This window comes from Spea bombifrons, chromosome 5 (assembly GCF_027358695.1).
Source record: "Spea bombifrons isolate aSpeBom1 chromosome 5, aSpeBom1.2.pri, whole genome shotgun sequence".
In the NCBI taxonomy this organism is placed as follows: Eukaryota; Metazoa; Chordata; class Amphibia; order Anura; family Pelobatidae; genus Spea; species Spea bombifrons.
In genome coordinates, this window is record NC_071091.1 from 90024875 (window position 1) to 90038401 (window position 13527).

Consider the following 13527-nt stretch of genomic DNA (forward strand, 5'->3'; position numbering starts at 1 on the left):
AAGGCGACGTCAACCCGCTGCCCCGACTGGAAGCACCGGTAAGAGAGGGGGGAGAGCGGGGGAAGGGGGGGAAGAGGGGGAGAGCGGGGGAAGGGGGGAAGGGGGGTGAGAGAGGGGGGAGAGCGGGGGAAGGGGGGTGAGAGAGGGGGGAGAGAGAGTGTGTGTGTGTGTGTGTGTGTGTTAGTTAAATGGGGGTATAGGGTGTGTGTTAAATGGGGGCATAGGGCATTTCTGGAGTGGCGTTAAGGGGGCATTTAATAGAGCACTCTGCCTCCTGAAATGCCTTATACCTCCCTATATGCCACTCTGCCCCATAATATGCCTTTTAACCCCCTAAATGGCAGAGTGGCATATAGGGGTATAAGGCATTTCTGGAGGAAGAGTGCTCTATACAATGCCTTTTAACTCCCTTAATGCCACTCTGCCTCCTGAAATGCCTTTTACCTCCCTATATGCCACTCTGCCCCATAATATGCATTTTAACCCCCTAAATGCCAGAATGGGATATAGGGGTAAAAGGCATTTCTGGAGGCAGAGTGGCACATAGGGGATCAAAAGGCATACCATGGGGCACAGTGGCATATAGAGGGTTAAAAGGCATATCATGGGCCACAGTGCCATATTGTAGTGGCAAGCCTGGGGGCAGATGTGCGTAACTGGGGGACAGGTTGGAAAATACAAGAAATAAAAACAAAAAAAAATCTTTTTCTCAATCATAGCTTTTATTAAAAAAATTAGTTTACATGAATTAACATTTACTGGTAAAACTTTTTTCCTTTGGGGTCGTCTTATATTCAGGCTTTTTCTTTTTTTCCTAAGTTAATATTCAGATTTTGGGGGGTCGTCTTATAATCAGGGTCGTCTTATAATCGAGCAAATACGGTAATAGATACTGTACTGATTTACAGATTTACTTTTTATGAAAAGCACTTTTTTTCTCATATTTCTCTTTAAATCAGATAATTAAATTAATTTAAATGCATGCTGTAATTGGTACTATTGGATATTCAGACCCATATGCTATCCATAAAATAAAACATACAATAAAGACATCATTGAAGATTTTTTTAAGTAAATATAAAAATGATGTTAATAATATATGTTTTACTGGTTCTCATTTTGTACCAACAACTTCTGCGAGCTTCATGATAAGTATTTGTTGTGCATAGCTGTGCAATGCTGTTTGTGTGTGCACATGCAGAGGGGGTGCACATTCACACTCTCCCAATTCTGCACAGACTAATGTGCCAAAATAGTAGAAGAGCATGGTAGATTGAACATAAAAAAGCAGTAATGAAAAGCCTGTTCCTTTAAAAATGCACTACATTAAACATTTCCAATGTGGGGCTGCTGCTGCTGCAAAAAAAGGCATCTTCAAAAACTTTAAATAATTATGTTGTCCCCATTACAGTCCACCCTCGAGCAATGAGCTTTGTTTCATGAAGACAATACACCATGAATAGCACATTTGTATAATAATCCATGATTATCGTTATGGTGCAGAATGAACCTTGCATTCTTACCTGGAAAATCAATGAATTAAAATTGATACAGCCTTTTCCCATCAGTAAACAGCTTCAATATTCAATAATCAACTAAGTGCCATTGATTGTTAAGTGAGTTTTGGTTTGTTCTGCATCAATAACAATCATAGTAGTGTTTCTCAACAATGGAATCAATAGGAGCTAAAAGCTCTATTAAATAAACACCCAATATGTCTCTTATGCACAGCTTAATTTACTTCCTACTTGCACAGGAACGGTGGATATGAGATCTAATCGTGTAATATATGGTTGTTCTTTCAACAGCAATGCACATGTTAATCATATGCTGTAGGTAATAGGCTAGTATCTAGTTGGTATAAATTTGGTAGGTCACACATTTAGTGGAATTTTGTTTTTGTTTTTTTATATGTTTAAATGTTTCAATAGGATAGAGCATTTATTACATAATAGATCTTTGTGGGCAACACACTTCTATAAATGATTAATTCATTAAAATTTAGCTGTATTGGATATTTCATTTATATATATAAATATATATATATATATATATATATATATATACTCACTGGCCACTTTATTAGGTACACCTTGCTAGTACCGGTTGGACCCCCTTTTGCCTTCAGAACTGCCTTCATTCTTTGTGCAGAATTTCTACAAGGTGCTGGATTTAATATGGACATGATGGCATCACGCGGTTGCTGCAGATCTCTCGGCTGCACATCCATGATGCAAATCTCCCGTTCCACTTCATCCCAAACATGCTCTATTGGATTGAGATCTGGTGACTGTGGGGGCCATTGGCGTACAGTGAACTCATTGTCATGTTCAAGAAATCAGTTTGAGATGATGTGTGCTTTGTGCAATGGTGCATTTTCTCTTTTTTGGATCATTCTCTATAAACCCTAGAGATGGTTGTGCATGAAAATCCCAGTAGATCAGCAGTTTCTCAAATACTCAGACAAGACCCTCTGGCGCCAACAATCATGCCACATTCAAAAAATTTACTTAAATCCCCTTTCTTCCCAATTCTGATGCCCAGTTTGAACGTCAGCAAGTTGTCTTGACCACATCTACAAGCTTAATGCATTGAGTTGCAGCCATGTGATTGGCTGATTAGCTATTTGTGTTAACAAGCAAATTGAACAGGTGTAAACACAATAATAAAGTGGCCAGTGAATGTATATACATAGTGTCGCTGTACAGCCCCAGGGAGATGTTGTGTGTGGATTCTATACAGGAATGATGTGTACATTGGAGGTGGTGCATTTAGAGAGCAGGGCAAGCAAATGCCCCAGCTTCAGTGCTGCAACAGTCCATATCAGATTTTAAAGTCCAGCCCAGGATCTACATGAAGTGGACATTTAAAGTCTCTGAAGGTTCACAACCAGAGAGACTGTTGGGGAGAGGAAGTTCCCCAGTGTCCCAAGGCAAAGAAGAGAGCATGAAGACCATCACTAAGGGATGTGTTCTTGAACATGGCTAAGCTGGGTCTGGTGGGGAAGTCAGTGAGTAGTTGAGCCGGCCAGCCCGGACCAGCAAAGTATAAGCCAGACAAGGCACCAATTGGGAACTAGGCTTTTATTGTATTATTTTGTGTTATTGTGTTTGACTTGTACATTTGTAAATAAAACACAACGTTTGCTACAAATCAGTGTTCCTGAGCCTTATAACCTGTGCTTGAGATCACTTAGAGTGACATCTATGACCCTCAGCTAACAGTGTCACAATAAATACCTAGAAATGTATATTGCATTAAATTTGAATGACCAACAACCTCTACAGATCACCCGAAGGCTATCAACTCATTCCCATCTGAGCAGTCCTCTTATTGTTTCACTTCCCCATCAACCCCCCAGCGCCTGGGCACTAGCTATTCTCTTGGAACTCTCTGCAGCCTATGACACAGTTGACCACTCCTGCTTCCGTGACACAGTTCTTTCATGGCTTAAATCCTACCTCTCTAACCGTACACTTAGTGTCTTATTCACTGAAACTTGTTCCTCTCCCCTACCTCTATCCATTGGAGTTCCTCAGGGCTTAGACCTTAGGCTTCTACTATTCTCCATCTACACTTCTTCCTTTCCATAACTCATATCTTCTTTTTGCTTCCAGTACCACCTGCATGCAGGTGACACTTTAATCTATATTTCCACTCTGGACCTTTCACCATCTCTTCTAACTCGCCTCACCAACTGTCTTTCAGGAATTGCATCATGGATGGTGTCCCATTATCTAAAGCTCAACATCTCCAATGGTAATTCCTCCATCTGCTCTGTTTACAAGTTCGGATGGCTTGATTATGATGACTGAGATTATTGGGAAAGGTTGTACGCTTCTCGAAAAAGGTGGGTTTTCAAAGAGCTTTTAAAAGTTACGAGGTAGAAAGTCTGACAGAACCAGGAAGGGAATTTCACAGGAGGGGTGGGGCACGAGTGAAATCCTGAATACGGGAGTGAGAATAGGTAACGACAGTAGAAGAAAGGCGCAAGTCGTGAGAGGAAAGTAGAGGGTGGTTAGATGTGTATTTGGAGAGGAGGCTTTTAAGACATGAAGCACCAGTATATGATATCATATAACGGCGCTCCGTGTCTAAAAGATATGGTGTTCCTTTTAAAACAACAAAGATGTTGGCTGTGGAGGGGGCGGTTGGGGCACTGCCCTAGGTGGCTATACTGATAGAAACTCTTTGGAACTATTATACAAGTCAATTTTTATACTCGCATGAGTTAACATAACCCCCCATCTCATTGTTCATTAATTGAACCTGTTCTTTTACCTCCTACACATTGTCTAGTATGTAAATTGGATAAACACTTTGCATGTTTTATATAAATATAACATGCTTTTTGAAAAATACTTTTGAATAAAGAGATGCCACTAAGTGTGCTAAAAAAACAAACCTCAAATTGAGCCTAGCTTTGCAAAAGTCATTAGATAAATGCATCTGTTTACTGGTACAACAATATTGCTGAAAATGTACTTAATAAGGATTATTAATACAAGGCATACTGCAAACATTAGTTTGCTACATAGCAGACACACAGTGTGAATTTTATGCAATGATTTTGTATTTTTGGAATGCACAGACATCCATCTGAAGAGCTCCAAAAAGAAGATGAAAAAGTAAAAGACGAGGAAAGAATATAAAGAGAAAACGGATATTTCATTTTTAAGGAAAGGACTATTACCAACTATGCTTGTTTGGTTTATCCAATTCTTCTTTAAATTAGACCTTGAACATTACATTTTTAATTTTAGCCAGGCCAGTAGTATTCCTTATGATTATAATGCACCCCCTTGGTATTTGGAATTGGACGCCCAGCAGATTTCCACAATAGGAACAGTGCTAACTCTCCTATTCTTTACTTCAAGAGGAATTTCTGTAAGATGGACTGACTGTGCACAGCTTCTACTCAGATTTAATGACTGTCTAATTCGGCCTATCATTTGTTACATATCTGTGAGGGTCAGCCACAATGTGTGAGTGATGTCATTGTTTGCGTGTCCCCAAAATTATTTATTATCCTTGGTAGTGAATGAAAATGATGAAGGTGGTTTCTAAGTCTTGCTTTCCCTCTGCTTCAAAGCATAGGGTCATCTTTGGTGGAAAGTGAATCTAGAAATAACTCCCAATGTACTTGCTACTTCATTACAATGCTGGAAATACTAATGTAAAATTTATGTGTAGCTTCATGGTCTTCCTTCTTGTTCTTTAAGGTTTACCCACTTTTAACAGGGAAGTGAAAAATCGTTCATTTTTATATTGAAAGATCAAAGAGTTTTAAGGGACAATGGATGTGGATTTCGATGTTTTTGCAATATATTTTTTTGGGGAAAAATAAATTTGACCTATATAACCACCTCCAAATACAATGAAGTTGCTATGATCTGTAATTCAAAAAGGTCATAAAAAATGAAAACATGTTTGAATGAAACACCAAAAAGTAAAGTAAAACTATTTTTGAACATATCTTTTAACTTTTATAATGTAGAAGAATGAAAAAGTAATATTTTTTCAGAATTAAAATAAATCCAATAAATTCAAAATTCATACGAAATACCACACTGACAAAATGTAATTTTGGTTTTGTTTTATTTATATTTAGCCATGTTTTTATAACATGACATGCTTTGTTTACTACACAGCCAAATGAATCATCAGTACTTTTTTGGTTCAAAATGTTCTGAAGGTTTAAATCATATTAGTCCCTTCACAATCAATCCATTTTAAGTAAGGATTGAGGGAAGTATATGCAAATACATACCTATACAATAACAGTATAAACAGAAGGTGTTTGTGTATATATGTTATTGTTAAAAAACATGTTATTTCTTCTTCTTCCTCTTCTTCTTCTTCTTCTTCTTCTTCTTATTATTATTATTATTATTATTATCAGATTATATTATCATTTCAAACTAAAATTAAATATACAAAGACAAATTAATCTATAAATTAAAGAGAATCTTGCTTATGATCTGAATTGCAAAAACAACATGAGTCTCATTAACCTGATATTGATTTTTAATGAGGGATTTCTAGATGTAAATTTACAGGTAACAACTCTTATAGGTAACCGGTATACTTTATGGTGAAGCCAGGCATTTATTTTTCATACTACAAAACTGACATGATAGATTCTCTATAATAATATTTATTAAACGTACCACCCCTTCTATTTGCGTGTCCAGTACAGTCCATTCTACTAACGTCACCTGTCAATAGCATGAGAATCCTTAGGTTTAGTTGCATGTTATTGGCTCACAGCTACAATGCATTCAGTTAAATATATTACTAACAAGACAGACCTCTCATAAGGATTGTGGCAAAGGACAGTTGTGGGGTACGAAATCTGTGTTATTGAACCAAGCATCATTCATGTTAGGTCATCAGGGACCTCAAGAATGTGTTTGTTCTAATAGATGCCTTGGTGAGTTGTCACCATTGCTTGAGCTCTTCAGGATAACAATTCATTATTTTGTGTTCAAAAGCATATGATTTTAGTTTTTTGTCATTACAGTGTGACAAATAGGGAAAGATGTTGAGTGAGATATACACTATGTTAACAACTATTAGAGACACCCAGCAATGTGCAGATATAGCCAACCCTGATCCTTGTGTGTTTTCTTGGGATCCACCACCGATATAAAACATTTTTTTATGTTTAGCTGATAAATAAAAGGTAAACCCACAATGTCTATCCCATGGATGTTTCTAATTTCCTCCCTCTATAAGTCTTCACCACTTCTGTCAAAAGGCTGTCCTACTTATTAACCATCCTCTCAGTTAAGTAAGACTTCCTTACGTTATATCTAGCTTCTGATCCATAGTTTTAGACTATGAACTTTTCTTCTCTGAAATATACTTCCATCGTGTGCTTTGTTGAATCCTTTTATGTATTTAAGTGTTTCTATCACGCCTCCTCTCTCTCTCTCTTCTCCCCACAAAGCCATACACCAAAGTATACATATTATCTACATTTGTGCCATTAGTAAATGCATCTCCATTAAAGGTTTTTTGTTACATTAAAGTACATTCCCAGTACAAATCATTAGGCCCATGTATGTGTGAACTTGTTTTTGGATGTACGTAAATCAAGCCATATTTTTTGTTATTAGTCACTAATTTCTAAAACTCAATACAATCTTTCAGCTTTAAGAGAAATGTTATGTTCAATAACATATATTTAAGAGACTACAGTGAGTGCAACTCAGAGCAAGGTACACTTCTGAGCAACTTGGCCTGGGGAGACCATTGGCTTGGGGTCAGGAGTTCAAGGGCCATAAGAGCGACTCTATTGGTCACCCGCAGGGGCCTTATTCTGGCATCAACCAATAAAGGACAGCTGCTCTTCAATGGTTGATGCCAGAGGAGGCCCCTGCCAGCAACCAACAGAGTCGCTCTTATGGACCTTTTAACTCCTGTCGCAATTCTACGAATTCCTGTTCACATTAACCCTTGCTATGCTACGAAGACTTAAGGTAGGCTAGAGGCTGTGACTTGTATGGGGGGAAGAGACCAGGGAGATTAGCTAGGAGATATTTATGAAGATGAACAAAACGAAACTGAGATTCTTCGTGTTGTGCTTCTTCGTGTCCGTTTACCCACCGCCATATTAGTTTATTCGGTATTCTGTTTGGACAACAAAAACGTAGCATTCGTGTTCGTTTTCATGTTCTCCTGATTACAAATGCACAAGTCTATCAGGTATCCTAAGGGCTTGAGGTATGCTTATGGGTGCCTCCCAATTTGAAGCCAACTAAGCATAGGGCTAGTGGCAAGGGCCATGAGCTACCTAGTTATACTTGTAATGATTTAAGGAAATTGCATATCTTTCCTCGAGACAGAGCCTTTTCTTAGTTTACATTGGAGCACCGGCGTTAGGAACTTTTGAAGGTAATCTATGCAATTCAGTACACACACTGCTATATCTGACACACACAGGCTGAGAGGACACAACTGACAGAGCTCATGTGGTATACTGAGGAGATTACAGAAAAACAAAACATTAGAAAATGTGAAAAGATAAATATTGTTATTAAACAGACTAAAGCTATTTTAAATAATTTTAACAGCACAAAAAACTGCTATATGTAACGCACATATACACCTTCTGGATGTAATCTGTGGATGTAATCTGTTTAATTTTTTAATCTAATCAAGACAAAACCAATTGGAATTAAGACAACAGGGATATTATTCACATAAAGTTCAAGGTAGTCGTGTTTTCTATAAAACTGATACTTATACATAAGTGTCATTCTACCACATTTTCCCTCTCTGTTTTTCTTTCTTTCTGTGTGTGTGTGTGTTTAATTATCCACTTAGCTTGGTCACTGTGACCCCTGATCTCTATTTATCCAGAACAGATTAATGCTAACCTTTATTTGTTAAATGATGGTTTGGCTACGTCCCTGCCTTGGCTGGAAGAACACTTCTGTGATGTTTGATATTTCAGATACTAAAGCAATATTCCACCAAAGTTGAACATATCCTTTGATCATTGCAGTAATAGGAACCCATGCTGAGATGTTCAGTGTGTGAACAGGCAGTTTTCAGTGGCAGGTGGTACTGAAGCTAAGAGAGACAAACCAGCAAAGGTTCTTTCCATCATTCCTCTCATGATTGACATATACTTTTCTGGACGGCTAAAAAGTGCATTGTATGTAATAGTGGCTAAAGCCAAACGGGATGTAGAATATACATACCTGATTTCATGCCATGGAATACCACGTGGTACGCATGCTCAGGGATTTTTTGTAATGAATATGGTTCCTTCATTGCAAGGTGAATTGTGTTTCTGGGATCCTATTGTACCGTATAAGCTTAAGATTCAGATTGGTAATCATCACTACTGACAAGCCCCCCCCCCCCATAAAATGCCTTCTCATGCCAATACCCATATTTAAAATACCGGAAGAACCCCTTGCATCTGAAAAAATCTTTACACAGCCTGACTTGAACAATTATTTGTATGGTTGAATCATATGACACAAAACTGAAATAATTCATAGGTTTCCGGCCTCTTCCATATCTGTCTCCCAGGACAATGCTAACATTTACCTAATATTTACAGGCATGAAGATGTCAGTCGCAGCATTGCAGAAATAAAGAAACCAGCAGAGTATTGTTCTTTATTATAAAGCTTGAATATACAGAGATTTTAGCAGTGATATGCTTTTTATAATTATATTGTCAACTGTTAAAGTCTGAGTAGTGTTTAACCCTTTAGAGTTTTATTTTTTTTGGCTCATTCTAGGTATTTCATGTTTATAAAACCATTAGTTTTTTTTTATAGATCATTTAACCCTAAGGAGTCTGTAATACATGGCTTTGCTTTGGGGGCACTCAAAGAGTTAAATACGAAAAGAGTGCAATATGAATCTTGCCTTTCAGTCACATTTAGAGTATGCAAATATCTTGCAATAACAACACATTGGCTCGCAGTTTTTAATGATGTGACTAACTATCTGAATCCCATTTTTCTTCGAAGCTACTGATCCCTTTTGCAGGAGAATCTTCTCAGTTCCCCTCAGGCTTAGGCCTCAGTACCCTTTTGGGGACATTGTTTCTTTGATGTGGAGACAAAATCATGTTTTAGTCTGCGGTATCTGCTGCCCCTAGGCAGGGATACATTAATGCATGCCGTTAAGAAACATTTGGTGAACGTGGTTTTTATGGCAAATAAAATGGCTCTGAAAATCACAAAACTCTTAGCATTTCAGTTCACTGCTCATCTAAATGTACTAAATTTATATAATGCTATTCTATATATTATTGTCACATTTAGAAGTTAAATTTAAAGGCACTATTTTACGCACAAAGCCTCTCAAGTGTTTTAGGATTTGTTTTGCGTGCAAAGAGACACGCACAACACACGCGTCCGTAAGCAGAAAAACCTTGCGAACATACATTGATACAAACATATCTAAATAAAGCATAGTATAAACAAGCCTTTGATTTTCAACCCATATTTTAGATTTGTATCTAAAACAAATAATCCTCAGAAGCAAGGGAACTGATGTGCTAAATGTATTACAATTTTGTTCTAGCATTTAGAGGCCATGTGAGGTAATCATGTGAAAAGTGCAACAAAGCACAAAAGAAGTTTAAAAAAAAACACACTTGTCAATTGACTAAATGGTCTTAATTTACAAAATACATATGCAAGGGAAATATTTTAAGAAAAGGCAGGTTTAATGTTTAATTGCAACGGTACTCCACTGCGTCTCATAGTTATGCTTACAGTGCAGCAAGTCTTTAACCATTGCAACCAGCAGAGACTGCATTGGAACACAGGAATGTGATGGGTTAACAATTGTGTAAATGTTACTGTAGTACAATTACAGCTCATTGCTCAGATGAATACTCTCCACTTCTCATATAGCTCTAAATTATGGACAAATGCTTGCAATTGTGAACTACCTACATTGTGGTTGCCTGTTCCCAGGCTTCATCAACCCTAGCTGTCCAATGGGATTACTGTAAGCCTTCACGGCAGTCTGCCAGCCACTGATCAGAAATTCATATCCCTGGATGTTAGATTGCTCTCTTTATTCCATCCATGTGATGGCTGTGACTGCTGTCATGGTGTTTGGCTAGAAATTAACATTTTGTATCCAGATGATTTTTTTTTTTGTATCGGTGAAACAAATTAAAGATGTGTAATTGTATTAAAAACAAACAAAAGATAACAATAATCATACACGTGTCTAAAATTGGGCTAGGAAATGTTAGAACATGAATGGTGTTTGCCGAGTTGTTTTTAGGCAGGTGGTGTCTTGCACTTATCATAGACCTCTGTTCGCAGATTAATGGTTTTTGTATGATAAAAAAATCCATGGGTGAAACTATAGGTGGGCTGCAGGAACTCCTAAATTAAAAAAAGCAATGCTCTCAAGCAGATACTTTCAAGGACATGCTGAATTAATCACAAGAGGCTGGTTAGCAGGAGGTCAGAGCCAGACTCCTTACTATCATTTTGGGTCATATGTCTAGAGGCGATTACAGTATGTATGTGCTGTATCGCAATATTCCCCTTCTAGTTTACTTCACAGTCAAAAAAGGATGAAGGCATATTACATAGGGCTCTGTTGAAAGAAAAGAAACACAATGGTAAATATAAAAAAACATTTCTTATTTTTTATATGGCAATTTTGACTTGAATCCATTCTGTTTTGATGCACTGTATAGTGATTTTATTAGCACTTTTTTTATGGCATACTTCTATTAACAAAGAAAGTACATTATTTTTAAAACATATTTGTGTTTCCGTACGTGTTAAAGGAACAAAGCAACATGTATGTGATTTTTTTTTTTTTTGTCACAATTACCGAATCATTAAAGTCGATTGTTTTTCATCATGTCAGTTCATACACATGCTAATTGTTTCTTGTCATTAGTTCATGCAAGCAAGACGGGCTGTGACATGCAAGGTGCAGATATTCTGTTAGTAGCTGCTTATCCAGCCAAGCTTATCCATCATCCTTAATCATGCAAAAATGTAGAATTAATCATCGAATTTTACGGAAAAAGAAAGATTTACATTAGGATGATGGCACAGACAAAATATAAGGAAATTAAAAATGACTGTGTAGAGATGAAATGCAGGGGATAAAGCTTCATTGATTTTGTGATGCTCATTTAAAACAATGATCTACAGGATACAAAACTACTATATATTGGATCTTAGCTTTTTAGGATTGTCTTAGCATGTTTGTAATAAAATAATGAAATATTTTAGGATGCATAGACAAAAAACATTGAATTTATAAGGCAAAATAAGCCATATCGATACACCCTGTTATAATTATTATTTTTTGTGTCATGTTTTAGATTAATATCAATTAAGATCAATATTTAAAGCTAACATTTACTGAATGTGGATTTTTTTTATTGAAAATTTGACATAAATAACTCGTGACTTTCTGTTGTTTTGAATCTGCTTTCTCCAAATTTATTTTGGCAGCTAATTTAATTCTGTATGTGCAGCTAGGACAATACTTTACAAATTGCTTGAGAAACAATTTGACAATGACTGCTATCAACATTTAAGAATCTTTCTTCAATGGCATGTAAGAAATCGGTTTCGGTATTGTTCAGAAAGGTTACTGTTTATGCGAAACAAAAATCTACATTTATAGATACATAGCTCAGGGTTCTTAGATGGAACACGACAATTTGATTAATAATTGTAAAAATATATTTTAAGCATAGGTCTTATTTTAACTAAATGCTGCTTTTTTGTTAGTAAAGTAATCTGTGTAAACGCAGAATTATTATGATTTAGAAAAATGTTTTTTTTTATTGTAGTGCTATGAAAACCCATTAAATATAGTTTTGGTAATAAATGTACAATTTATTGTAAAAATGTATTTTATAAATATAATCTCAATAGATCTTGTGTGGTATAAGTGACTTTGGTTTTTAGGGCCCAAAGTTTATAACCCCCAATAAAGATTTCAATTACATCATTAACCATCTAACTATAAGAGGTTAATTAGCAGCTAAACAACACTACTTTTAGATCCCTGTAACATTTCTGATTATGTTCAGCAAGATATGCTTGTGTATACAAATGCATAATGCTAGAGAAAAAGAGACAGACACAAAAATGAGAAAGAAACTGTTGTTTTAGATACTCATGTTTTTTTAAAATAAGATTCTAATATGTAGTGTTTGCTATATGGCCTAAATTGGTTATTTAAATATGGAAAACTACAAAATAAATAATTTGGTTACATCTATAATAACGACAATTAGTATGACAAATGAGAAGGAAATATATTATAATACTAACCGATTGTAGATTTAAAAAACACAATTCTAAGATACACCAACTATTTTGTAGGATGAATTCAACTGAGCTTAATCGTTTATCATTTTGTATTTTTGTTTTATGAATACACAACACACACTGATGCAACCACATACATATATTACTACAACTTGATATGCAATTATTATTTTTTGCATTTAAGGTATTTTATATTTCTGCACGTACGTAATAATAATTGTAATTGACCCAAAAATCTTCTAAAGCTTTAAATGTTTGGCTTAATATATTAGAAAACAAAGATGTTCATTTGTTTATCATTCATGTTAAGTCGATGTCTCTGGTGCTACTGAAAGATGTCAACAAGATATATGTTTTGATTTGGTAATACATTGCCTCATATATCTCACAGTGCAGTTTGCATTATTTATATTGTGACCCTCACAAACATTAAAATGTCAAAATACAATACTCATGGGTATTAATATTTTAAAATCAACAATCTCAGTCTATCTATCTATCTATCTATATATCTATTTATATATATCTATATATCTATATATATATACACAAATGATAAATATTGACAAATATACTAATTTATAGATATGTAGAAAATATCAAATATTGCATATCATATACTATTTCTCTCTCTCGCAATTCATACATTTATTTTTATGTACAAACATATAGATCGTGGCCCTTGCTTCTGGCAATGACCACCTTAGTGCCTCAAAGACAATAAAAAT

At 35.9% G+C, this 13527-nt stretch overlaps 1 long non-coding RNA gene across 1 annotated transcript; it reads left to right on the top strand.

Moving 5' to 3' along the window:
- The first annotated feature begins 10671 nt into the window (after positions 1 to 10671).
- Positions 10672 to 12353, top strand: LOC128496627 (uncharacterized). The gene is made up of 2 exons (XR_008354251.1): positions 10672 to 11118; positions 11995 to 12353. It is a non-coding gene; the product is annotated as an uncharacterized LOC128496627 (long non-coding RNA).
- The last annotated feature ends 1174 nt before the right edge of the window (positions 12354 to 13527 follow it).